Here is a 12792-nt window from a genome sequence, read left to right on the forward strand (position 1 = left end):
TCTCTTATGCTGTCTACAGAAGGTATTTGAAAGGAACAAATCATTGATTTTGCAGAATTCTATCATACGCTCTCCAGCATCATTTCTATCACCAAGGCCATATTTTCCAACCATTGATCCTTCATTTTTGCTCCCAACCTTTGCATTCCAATCACCAGTAATGATCAATATATCTTGATTACATGTTTGATCAATTTCAGTTGAAGAAGTTGATAGAATTCTTCTGTTTCATCCTCACTGGCTTTAGTTGGTTGGTGTGTAAATTTGAATAATAGTGGTTATCTGGGCTTCCCTGTAGTCTCATGGATATTATCCTATCACAAACAGCGTTGTACCTCATGACTGACCTGGATATGTTCTTTTTGACAAAGCAACACCATTCCTTTTCAATTTATCATTTCTGGCATAGTAACCATCAGATTCAAAATGGCCAATACCAGTCCATTTCAGCTCACTAATGTCTAAGATATCCATGTTTATGCGTTCCATTTCATTTTTGACAACTTCTAATTTTCCCACTTGTCTGTCAGTTTGTGGTACTGTGGTGCCTTGTGAGTCGCTGTGATTCTGAAAGCTATGCCACCAGTATTCAGGTGTTCTGCTCCTGTAAAGATTTACAGCCTTGGAAACCCTGTGCAGGGTCACTATGAGTCGGAACCAAGTCCGTGGTACTTAACAACAACAACAAGGGTCACCCATGATGGACAGATTTCAGATGAGCTTCCCGACGAAAACAGACTAGGAAGAAGGAGTGACGAACTACTTCCAAATATTTAGTCAGTGAAAATCTCATGAATAGCAGAGAAACACTGGCAGATATAGTGCCGGAAAATGAGTCCCTCAGGTTGGAAGGCACTCAAAATATGACTGGGGATGAGCTGCCTCTTCAAAGTAGAGTTGACCATGATGACACGAATGGAGTAAAGCCTGTGGGAGAAAAGCTTGCAGGACCTTCATTTGCTGATGGGGCACAACTCAAAGTAAAGAGAAACAACTGTAAACATTCACTGAAAATCAGAACATGGAATGTACGAAGATAAGAAGTTATGAAGGGTAAATTTGTGACCCCCTACTTGCCAATCATACATTCCCTCCCCAAAGTAATCCATATGAGCAGTTTGATCTGTATCATTTTAGACAAATATAGATAAATATATAGGTGCATACATTTAAAATTAAAATTATAGTTACTCTATTGGACTTTTTACTTAATATAAAAGGTATATGTCCTATGTATGCATTGGGCTGCTAATCACAAGTGCAGTGGTTCAAACTCAGCAGCCGTTCCATGGGAGAAAGATGAGGCCATCTGCTTCAATAAAGATATACAGCTTCGTAACTCTATACAGGATCACTATGAGTTGGAATTGTCTTGATGGCGGATGTGTTTTTGGTTTACGTACTGCTACTCATTTTGTCAAGGAGCCCTGGTAGCATAGTGGGTTACATGTTGGGCTGCTAACTACAAGGCCAGCAGTTCAAATCTACCAATCATTTCACAGGAGAAAGATGAAGCTTTCTGTTCCCTCAAATAATTCTATGTTCTTTGATTTTCACCACATCATGATGGCAGCTTTAGAATCTTTGGGTGACTCAAACTGTGTTCCTTTGAAATGCTCTTTGAGTTTTAGGAACAAAACGATGCCTGAAGGGGCAAGATTAGGGCTATGCGGTGGAAGGAGTAAGGTTTCCCAATGAGATTCTCTGTAGGACAGTCCTTGAAGAATGAGCAGGTGCATTACATGATGAAATAATTTCCTTGGTGTAACTCTTCTGGACTGTTTTTCACCAATTCAATTTTCAATTTTCTTAAAAATCCTTCATAATAAGTCCCCATGGAATTCTGTGTCTTTCGAGAACATCTATCAAGATTACACTTTTAGAATTCCCCAAAACAGTCGCTACAACCTTCTGAGCTGACCGATGTCTTGAATAAAACTGGTCCTGTGTATTCCCTAGGAAGCCACTATTTTGATTGAACCCTCTTTTTTCTTTTTCTTGACAGCACCCTAAAGAGACTAAGAAAAGTATATTATTGAGAGAACTTGTTTGGAGCCATTCACTGATCACAGAGCTATGTTTAAACACATCTTGTTTGGAATAAACCTGTGCATATATGAACTAGAACCCTAGCAGCAATACTTTTTGACTTACCTTAGTATGTTATCATAGCTTTTTTTTTTTTTAATTTAAACTTTTTATTGTGAATTGGATGAAGACTTACAGAGCAAATCAGCTTTCAACAATTCATATGCATTTTGTTTCATGTCATTGCTTTGCAATCCCTACGATGTAACATACTTGTCCCATTCTTCCCTGCTTTCCCTTTTTATTCCTCCTCCTTTCCTAACTCTTCCTGCCTTCTGAACTTCATCCTTGAGCAGACGTTGCCCTTTTGATTTCAAATAGTTGATTAATCTAAGGTGTGCTTACCTCCCCAGTGTTATTATTCACCCTATAGACCTGTCTATTGTTTGACTGAAAATTTGAGCCACAGAGGTGGGTTCCAGGCCTGAAGAGTGGCTAACAGCCATAGTCTCTGGAGTACACCAGTCTCTATTTGACTAATAAACCATATCTTTTTTTATGATTTTGAGTTTTGTCCCACTCTTTTCTCCTACTCTGTCTAAGACCTTTTAATGTGATCCCTTTCAGAGTGGTTGGTAGTGGTAGCTGGGCACCATCTAATTCTAGTTTCAAAGTTGTGGAGGCTGACATTTGTGCGGCCCATTAATCCCTTGGACTAATTGTTTCCATTCATCTTTGATTTTCTTCATACTTTTTTCCTCCAGATGTTGCTGTTGTTTTACCTTTTCCCCTTTGAGCTATTTAAATTTCATTAGATATGAGAAATAAGATAAGAATCCAACTGTCCTTTTTCTAGATAGCTACCTAATTGTGCCAGTACCATTTATTGAATAATGTACTGCCGGGGACCAACCTCAACAATTTGTGAGAACTCAGAGGGAGGTACAGATTCAGTGAATGAAAAAACAAAACAAAAAACTCACACAGAGTCAATGGGTCATTTTGAGTCTTACAGGCAGATGGTGGTGATGATAACTCTCTCTGATGACTCTCTTTATTTTTAAAATTGTTGCTTCTTATATCCTTTTTAGAATATACTATGATCTCATAACAGTCATGTACAAGCAGTTACAAATCAATCAAATATTATATTGTTACATCAAAGGTACAAGAGGAACACAAGGTCACCAAACATTCCTGTGTCTCTATACTCCTTAGTTACTCCTTAGTTATCTTGATAACGTCTGCCTTCTATGAGCGACTCTGTTTCTCTCTAATCCTCCCTAAAATGTCAGGTTAATTTTAAACAAAGTTCTATATCTTAATTTCTAACTTTACCAACATCTATTACTTTCTATAGATCCATTAGTTACAGATTACAATCAAAAGCATAATTTTTACTATAACTGGTCATACATATAATTGATCAAACAATAAAAACAAGAACATAAAAGTACCCTAAAGTTTCATAGTTAAGAACAAAGCAGTAATTCTCTCACGCTAACAATTTCTCAAAACTTCTAATCAAATTCCTACCTCTGTCCCCAAGCCCTCACTGCCCTGGACTGTCTCCTAAGCTGCTTTCTAAAGGCCTTAATGTCCTTGACTGAGACCATCTGGAATGTTTCTTACAATTTTAAGCTTGAATTGCTAAAACTTAGCTAGTGTGGTTATCTCTAATGTTAAAACTTATTGTTAATGTAAAAAACAATTTTTATAACTACATAAGATTGAATATGGTGTGAAAGTTAATGTTAATGTGAAAGGCAACTATTATAACGTGAGGTTTGTTTAAAGTAACTAATGATTATGCACGATTTTCTAAAACTTCTTATAAGGAAATCAGAAATAAACTATTTTTCCAAGGGAAAGCTAGAAACCACGGGGCCCCCGCATGAATCATCCCTTGTAGCTTTGCTAACCAAAGGGATATTCATTGTTGCTTTGCTAAACAATGAACTTTTCTTGCATAAGGCTTCTCGCTGTTCTGCTCCTTGGCAGGATGGGGTCCGCCAATGTACACTTTCTCCCTTTGAAAGGACAGCTTCATCTCTCCCTTTTGCAATATTTTTTGGTATCTTACTTCCTTTTTACATCTTCTTGTATGGACTAGGGTCATTGATTAACAATTGTGAAAGCTGATGTCTTCTTATCCCTAACTTTAATTAAAATTTTTCTTTTATTGCATTTGATAAAATATTTTAAGCAGTTATAATAATATTGAGATATAACTGACATGCAATAAACTGTACATATTTGGGGTACAAAATGCGGTAACTTTTGATATATAAGGGGACTTCATGCAAAAATGGAATTAAAATAATGGAATTTTCCTACATATTTTTGAAGCCTTAAAACCATCTCCGTTATCAAGAAAATGAACATGTTCGTCAACCCAAAAAGTTTCTCATGATCTTTGTAATTCTTCCTTCCCTGATCTACTGTCACTAAGGATTAGAATGCATTTAGTACAACTTATGTAATGTAAATGCATTTATACAACTGATGTTATTGTTAAGTTCTGCTGAGTTGGTTCTGTTTCATAGCGACCCTGTATGGATTTCCAAGGAGCAGCTGGCTGGTGAGTTTGAACCATCCACCTTTCGGTTCAAGTTCATCACCTTGTGATCAAGTGCTTATCCTACAGCACTACACCAGGACTCCATGTAAATGGCCTGGTCCTGCACAATCCCATAGTTGTTGCTATGTTTGAGTCCACTGTCGAAGTCATGGTGTCAGTACATCTTGTGAGGATCTTCCTCTTTCTCCAGGTACTGCTTTCTTTTGATAACATGTCCAAAGTACATGAGAAATCTCACCATCCTCACTTCTAAGGCACATTCTGTCTGGGCCTCCTATTATACATTAGTGTACACATTGCTAGAATGACAAACTGAATAGACTGACCATGATCAGTATTGGTAAGACTGTGGAATAATTGGAACTGATAGGAATGTAAAAAGGTACACCCTGTTTGGAAGTTTCTTTTTTTTTTATTTCAAGATTTTTTTTGTGTGTATGTGAATTGAGTGAAAGTTTGAAGGGCAAATTATCAGGTTCACACTCAATAAAACAGATTTTGTTTCACTGCAGTGATTACAATCCCTTGCATGTACCATCAGTTAACAGAATTTACCTCTATTTCCTTTTCTTTTTTTTGATTCACACATACAAAATAGAAAATATGTCCAAAACGTACACTTTACAAGACAGCCTCCTGCCCACAGCACAGGCATATAGCCTTTCTCAGTCCATGGGCCTAGAGTTCTCAGCTGCTTTCTCTCTCTATGTCATCACCTCTGCCACTCACTGTCTATGCTGTCGCTGCTTTTCCTGGTAGGATTTTACACTTCGCTCATGCTCTTCCCTTTTGCTGGTCCTGGGACCCTCTGTTCCTGAAATGAAAGATTAACTACTCCCCACTTTTAGTTACAACTCCTCTACATTTACAGTTGTGGCCATTGCAATTCGTCATGATAACAATTGCTCACATTTGAATAATAAAATCCACTCCCATCCTTCCCCATTCCCTTTCACCAGATCCATCTGGAAAAGAAGTAAACTATCCAATGGGGATTCTACCTTACTGCCCTCGTTCCGAAACTAAGAACACTCATGAAAGCTTGTAATCGAGCCACTTTGTGCCTTTGTAGGCCCCCATTTTTGATAACTAATGTGTAAGTTGCCCATACCTATCAACCCAGTGAACTGAGGAGGCAAGCTTGATCCTTGATATAAAGAAGCTTTCCCTATCGGTTGGAATTTTGAGCAATTACATCTATAAGCAAAGGTCCAGTTCATCAAGTTCATCAAACTGTAGCAATTTACAGGTGCTCCCTATATCAAACTTCTTTATCTTCATCTGGTCAAGTTCTGCTCAGCTAATCATCCAAGTTAGGTCAAATGAGTACTATCTGCAAGTTTGGGAGTTCTTGCACACCTCCCCCAATTCAGACCAGCTGACTGCTTTACTCTCATCTCTAGCCCCCAGTGGTCAGTGTCCATGGGCTCGGGAGTTGACACACCTCCCTAAACTTCAGACCAGCCTCTTCTCTCTCTCATCTCAAGGTCAATGGATGTCTATGGAACATGGTCAAATTCAGCCCATGTCTTAATTGCTGTATTTCCCCCACTTCCACTCATAAGTAGGCTAGGGTGGTCACCTATGATCATACAAGATTGCATGAGTGTTCCCTTTGAGTTTCAGTTTTAGAAGGGGGCTTACCCTGATGGGCTGACTTTTTTTTGCCTTGATGATGGCTCTAAGGCAAACAGCTTGCTTGATATTCTAATAGCTAAACTGCTTTTTTTTATTTTCCTGCTGGTATTTCAAGAAAAGTCTTTTGCTAGCCGGGGCTGATGCAATGATATGCAGACGGGTCTCTTGTGATACAGTAGTGAATAATTGTTATCAGGACTGATTGTGAGGGTTGGAAATGTAAAGGTAGACGTTTTATAGTAAGGAGGGGAGTGATTAACTTTCAGTCTAGGAGCAGAGGTCCCTATTACCATCAAGGGAGAAGAGCGGAGAGCGGGACCCTACCCAGAGAAGCAGTGATGCCTGAAATGGAGCCAGAGATGATGATGTGGAGCAATGGAGCAGCTGGAGATTTTAGATCCGGAGAGGGAGAGCGACTGTGTGCTGAAGACCTGGGGGGCACGGGGAAGGATTGCACGGAGAGGATTGTAACTATGGCAATGAGACGATATATGATAGAATGAATGTAAAACCAATGTTCCCCCATGTAAACTATCACATAATTCACAATAAAACATTAAAAAAAAACCAAAAAAACTGTATACTCCTAGAACATCTGAAAGATCATAGAGCTCAGTGCTGGAGGTGCTAAAAAAAAAAGTCTTTTGTTCCTCTATCAGTTCCAGGTTGGTCTGCATGTCTATTCTAGTGGGAATGTCCCACCTCAGAAGGTTCTGGGTGGGGCTCAGGATTCCACCTAAGACCCCAGACTCCACAAAGGCTTAACAAGAAGCCTATATCCTTGGTCAAATTCTAGTTCCCCTTTAATCCAATCAGTTAGACAGGCTTACAAGCTTTCTATAATCATAATTCTCAATATTCCTTTCTATCACACTTAAATATCTATTTTACAATAGAAGGCAGGGGTGACAAATATCCATGAAACAGCCAAGCACTTTAACATTATTTCCCCTCCTTTACCTGTTCACACTATGTCTGGATCCCTGTATCACAGAACTCTATTATTCCAAGGTGTGTATACATCGCTATTTACCTCTGTCCCATTTAGCCCATTCTTATCTCCCTAATTCTTCCCCTATCTTCCTTGTTCATCTACATCTCTCCCTCTTCTTGTGTATTGCCCCCCTCCTCCATAAATATTGTCCTCCCAAGCTATCATGTGTCTACCTCCTAACCTGTGATTTACTGTCCCCTCCCTGCCACCACTGTTGTTGTTAAGTGCCATCGAGTTGATTCTGATGCATAGTGATCCTGATTAGTGTTTCCAAGGAGTGGCTGGTGAGCTTGAACCACCGACCTTGTGGTTCAAACTGACTTTTCTGTCTAATGCATTAGCCCACAGAGCCACACCAGATCTCCTCCCACTCCTGGTAACCATCAAAACATTTTTCTTAATATGGAAATCTTTTTTTTAAGCTTTTACAATAATTGTCTTATGTGATTAATTTGTGATTAATTTCACTCTGGATCCTGGTGTGGCGCTGTGGGTTAATGTACTGGACTGAAAGGTTGGTTTGAACCACAACGTCTGCAGTTCAAGCTCACCAGCTGCTCTTTGGAAACCCTATACAGGATCGCTATGAGTCAGAACCAACTCGACAGCACTTAACAACAACAATTTAATTCAGCAAAATCTCCTCCAGATTCATCCATGCTATGAGGTGTTTTGCAGCTTCACCATTATTCTTCAAGGTAGTACCATTCCATTGTGTATATGTACCAGTTTGTTTATCCATTCTTTCTTTGATGGACACTTAGGCTGTTTCCATCTCTTTGCTATTGTGAATAGTGCTGAGATGAACATTGTTGTGAATATATCTACTTGTGTTCTGGCTCATATTTCTTGTGGCTATATATCAAGGAGAGGAATTGCTGGACTATAGGGTATTTCTATTTCTAACTTTCTGAGGAAGTGCCATACCATTTTCCAGAGTGGTGGAACCATTTACAGTCCTACCAGCAATGTAGGAGGGTCCCAGTCTCTCCACACCCTGGCCAGCATTTGTTGTTTTCTGATTTTTCAACTTCATTCTTAATGTTGGTGTGAGATGATATCTCATTGTTGTTTTGCTGGTAGCGTAGTGGTTATGACTCTGGCTGCTAACCTCAAAGTTGGCAGTTTGAAACTACCAGCTGTTCCATGGGAGAAAAATGAGGCTTTCTGCTCCTGTAAAGATTTATAGCCTCAGAAACCCTGTGCAGGGTCACTATGAGTTGGAACCGACTCCATGGTACTTAACAACAACAACAATGGAGACCTGGTCACGTAGTGGTTATGAGTTGGGCTGCTAACCTTAAGGTCAGCTAGTTCGAAACTACCAGCTGTTCCATGGGAGAAAGATGAGACTTCTGCTCCCATAAAGATTTGTAGCCTCGGAAACTCTATACAGGGTCGCTATGAGTCGGAACTGACTCCGTGGCACACCACCACCACCACCACCAATGGAGTCCTGGAGTCCTGGTGTGGCGCTCTGGGTTAATGGGTCAGACTATAAAGTTGTTTGAACTGCAAGGTCAGTGGTTCAAGCTCACCAGCTGCAACTCAGAAACCCTATACAGGGTTGCTATAGGTCAGAATCGACTCGACAGCACTTAACAACAACAACTGCAATGGCTAATGATCATGATCACTATGTTTGTTGGCTGCCTGAATTTCTTCCTTGGTGAAGTGTCTGTTCATGTCCTGTGCCAATTTTTAAATTGGATTATTTATCTTTTTCTTGTAGAGGTGTTGTAGTTTCCTATAAATTTTAGAGATCAGTCCCTTGTCTGATATGTTGTTACAAATTTTTTTTCCTAGTCTGTGACACCTTTTTATCCTTTTGGTGAAATCTTTTGATGCACATAAATTTCTAATTTTTAGAATGTCTCAGTCATCTGTTTTGTCTTCTATTGTTGTACATTTTTTGAGATGTTTGATAGTTGTGTATGCCATATATTAGAACCCTGTGTTTTCCCCTAGTTTTTCATCTTCATAGTTCTAGGATTTACATTTATGTCTTTAATCCATTCTGAGTTAGTTTTTGTATATGGTGTGAGATATGGGTCTTTTTTCATTCTTTTGCAAATATATTTCCTGTCTTGCCAGCATCATTTGTTGAAGGGATTATCTCTTTCCCATTTAATGCATTTTGGTCCATTGTCAAAGATCAGTTGACTGTATATGGATAAATTTACTTCTGGGTTCTCAATTCTGTTTCATTAATATATGTATCTTTCATTGCACCAATACCAGGCTGTTTTGACCATGGTAAATTTTGAGATCAGGGAGTGAGAGGCCTCCAATTTTGTTCTTCTTAAGCAGTGCTTTGCTTACGTGGGGTCTCTTTCCCCTCCATATAAAGTTTGTGATAAGTTTTCCTCTTTCTTTAAAGAATGTTATTGGAATCTGGATTAGGACTATGTTATATCTATAGATTCCTTTGGGTAATATTGACATGTTCACAATGTTAAGTCTTCCTATCCTTGATCAGAGTATATTCTTCCATTTTTGTAAATCACTTTTGGGTTCTTGTAGTAATGTTTGGTAGTCTTTATATATATATATATAAGTCTTTTTATTCTCTGTTTAGATTTATTCCAAAATATTTCATCCTTTGGGTAGCTATTATAAATGGTATTGTTTTCCAAATTTCCTTTTCAGAGCTGTCTTTATTAGCATAGAGGAATCCAACTAATTTTTGTATGCTGATCTTGTACCCTTCCACTTTGCTGAATTTTCCAATGATTTTTTTTTGCTGAGTCTTTGGGATTTTCTATGTATAGGATCATATCGTCTGCAAATAGAAAGAGTCTTACTTCTTTGCCAATTTGGATGCCTTCAATTTCCTTTTATTGCCTTATAGCTCTGGCTAAGACTCCCAACACAATATTGAAGAAGAGTGGTGATAAACAGCATCCTTGTCTGGTTCTTGTTTGCAAAGGGAATGCTTTCAGTGACAGTGATGTTGACTGTTGGTTTTGTATATATGCTCTTAATTATGTTGAGAAATTTCCCTTCAAATCCTATTTTGTTGAGTGTTTTTTATTAAGGATGGGGGTTGGATTTTGTCAAATGCCTTGTCTGCATCAATTGATATGATCATGTGATTCTTTTCCCTTTTAAAAAATTTATATGGTGGATTACATTGATTGTTTTTCTAATATTGAACCATCCTTGCATCCCTGATATGAATTCCACTTGTTGTGGTGTTTTATATTTTTGATAAGTTGTTCAATTCTATTGGCTAGAATTTTGTTGAGAATTTTTACATCTATGTTCATAAGGGATATTCGTCTATTATTTTCTTTTTTAGTGATGTCCTTCCCTGGTTTTGATAAGAGGATTATGCTTGCTTCATAAAATATATTGGGAAGTTTTCCATCCTTTTTTATATTCTGGAATAGTTTGATTAGAATTGGTGTCAACTCTTCCATGAATGATTGGTAAAATTTACCAGTAAAGCCATCTGGGCCTGGATGTTTTTTGGTTGGGAGTTTTTTGGTGACCTGATCAATTTCTTCTTTTGTCATAGATCTATTCAAGTTTTCTACTTCACTCTGTAAGTTTAGGTGGGTCATGTTTTTCTAGAAATGTAACCATTTCCTCTACAGTTTCAAATTTGTTGAAGTACAGCTCTTCATAGTATCCTGTTATCCTTTTAATTTCTATTGTGACATCACCTATATAGTTTTTTATGTGTGTTATTTATGTCTTCTTCCTCTTTTCTTTTGTTAGATTTGTTAATGGTTTATACATTTTATTAATCCTTTCAAATAACCAGTTTCTTGTCTTGTTGACTCTTTCTATAGTTTTTCTGTTTTCTGTCTCATTTATTTATTACTTTATCATTTTTTTTCTTCTGGTGACTGCAGGTTTACTTTCCTGTTTTTTTTCCTAGTTATTTGAGATGTTGTGTTAATGTGTTGACTTTGGGTCTTTCTTCTTTTTTGATATGTGCATTTATTGCTAAAAATTGCCCTCTCAGCACTGCTTTTACTGTATACCAAAGGTTTGGGGATGTTGTTGAGTTTTTGTTCTCATTTGTTTCTAGGAAGTTTTAAATTTCACTTTTTATTTGTTCTACTACCCAGTAGCTTTTAAGTAGGGTGTTATTCAGTTTCCATGTATTTGATTTTGTTTCCTTGATCTTCCTCTTATTGAAAGTGGTATATTAAAATCTCCCACTTTTATTGTAGAGTTATTTCTTTCTTTCTTCAGTCCTATTAGAGTTTGATTTATGTATTTTGGGACTCTTTCATTGGAAACATAGATACGTATTGTGGTTAGTTCCTCTTGTTCAATTGACTTAATCATCTTCACATCAAATTAAGGAAAGTCCAAGAAGATTATCAAAACATTAAAATTATGAAGAAATTGACAAAAAAAAACCAACCCATTAAATTATGAAGAAATTGACACAAAAAAGGAACTCAGCATGGGAAAACATATAGAACAAAGAAATAAGCATACTACAAAAACCAAACAGTATAATGATGACAGCAATTAATATACACCTATTGATAATTATACTGAATGTCAATAGATTAAATGCACCAGTCAAGAGACAGAGCATAGCAGAATGGATAAGAAAACAGTATCCATCAATATGTTGTCTACAAGAGACACATCTAACACACAAAGACAAAAATAGACTAAAAATTAAAGGATTACCCATACCAAGCTAATTGCAATAAAAAACAAGCAGAAGTGGCAATATTAATCTCTGATAAAATGAACTTTAAGGCCAAAGCCAGTATAAGAGACAAAGAAGGACATTATCTCCTGGTGCAGGCTCTTCCTGTTGTCTCCTCCGTCTTTGATTTTGAGGCCAGTGATTCACATGATGCAGAAACCTCCTCCAGGCACAGAATTGTCTGCATGGCACAGAACATTTTGCACAGAATAGACCCTTCCCTCGGGGTGTCTATTCGTACAGGTCTCACTTCTGGTCACCAGAGAGGAAATGAATAGAAAGAGTAAAGGAAGAGAAAGAAAAAAGAATACTGCACCTATGTCTCTGCAAATTGCTGGCAAGTTTTCTGCAATGGAAGTGCTTTCTTGTCCCTCTATCCACTCACTTCTGTACAAAATGGTTGTGGTGGGACATGTTGACCACCCCAAATCAGAAGTCATCTCCTTTCTTGCTTCTCTTCCACATCTGCCTCCCAGTAAACACTTGATCTGTTTATTAATACTTTTATCTGAAGGGACCTTCAGATTTTTAGGACCTGCCTCTGAACCTGTTTTGCTAATTTTCCGAGTTTTTGCTGAAGAGGGTCTGCACACCCTTTATGCCTAGTCCACCATCCAGCCCCACCTCCCTTAGTTCCAAGAATCTTTACTTTTAAAACAAGTCATAGAACTAAGCTTTTGGCCCATTCTGCCACTGGGACAAAACACAAATTCTTGCTTAGCAGCTGGATGCATTCTTTAGTAGCAAATTTGAAAAGTAAATAAAAGTGCATACAAAACAATATTTGAACAGTTACCATAGGAACACAGATAAGTGCGAAGACCCCATCTTCCTTATTGTAGCATATGTGCCAACCAACTTGTATATATA

Source organism: Chrysochloris asiatica, unplaced genomic scaffold (assembly GCF_000296735.1).
Source record: "Chrysochloris asiatica unplaced genomic scaffold, ChrAsi1.0 scaffold00042, whole genome shotgun sequence".
NCBI classification, from domain to species: Eukaryota; Metazoa; Chordata; class Mammalia; order Afrosoricida; family Chrysochloridae; genus Chrysochloris; species Chrysochloris asiatica.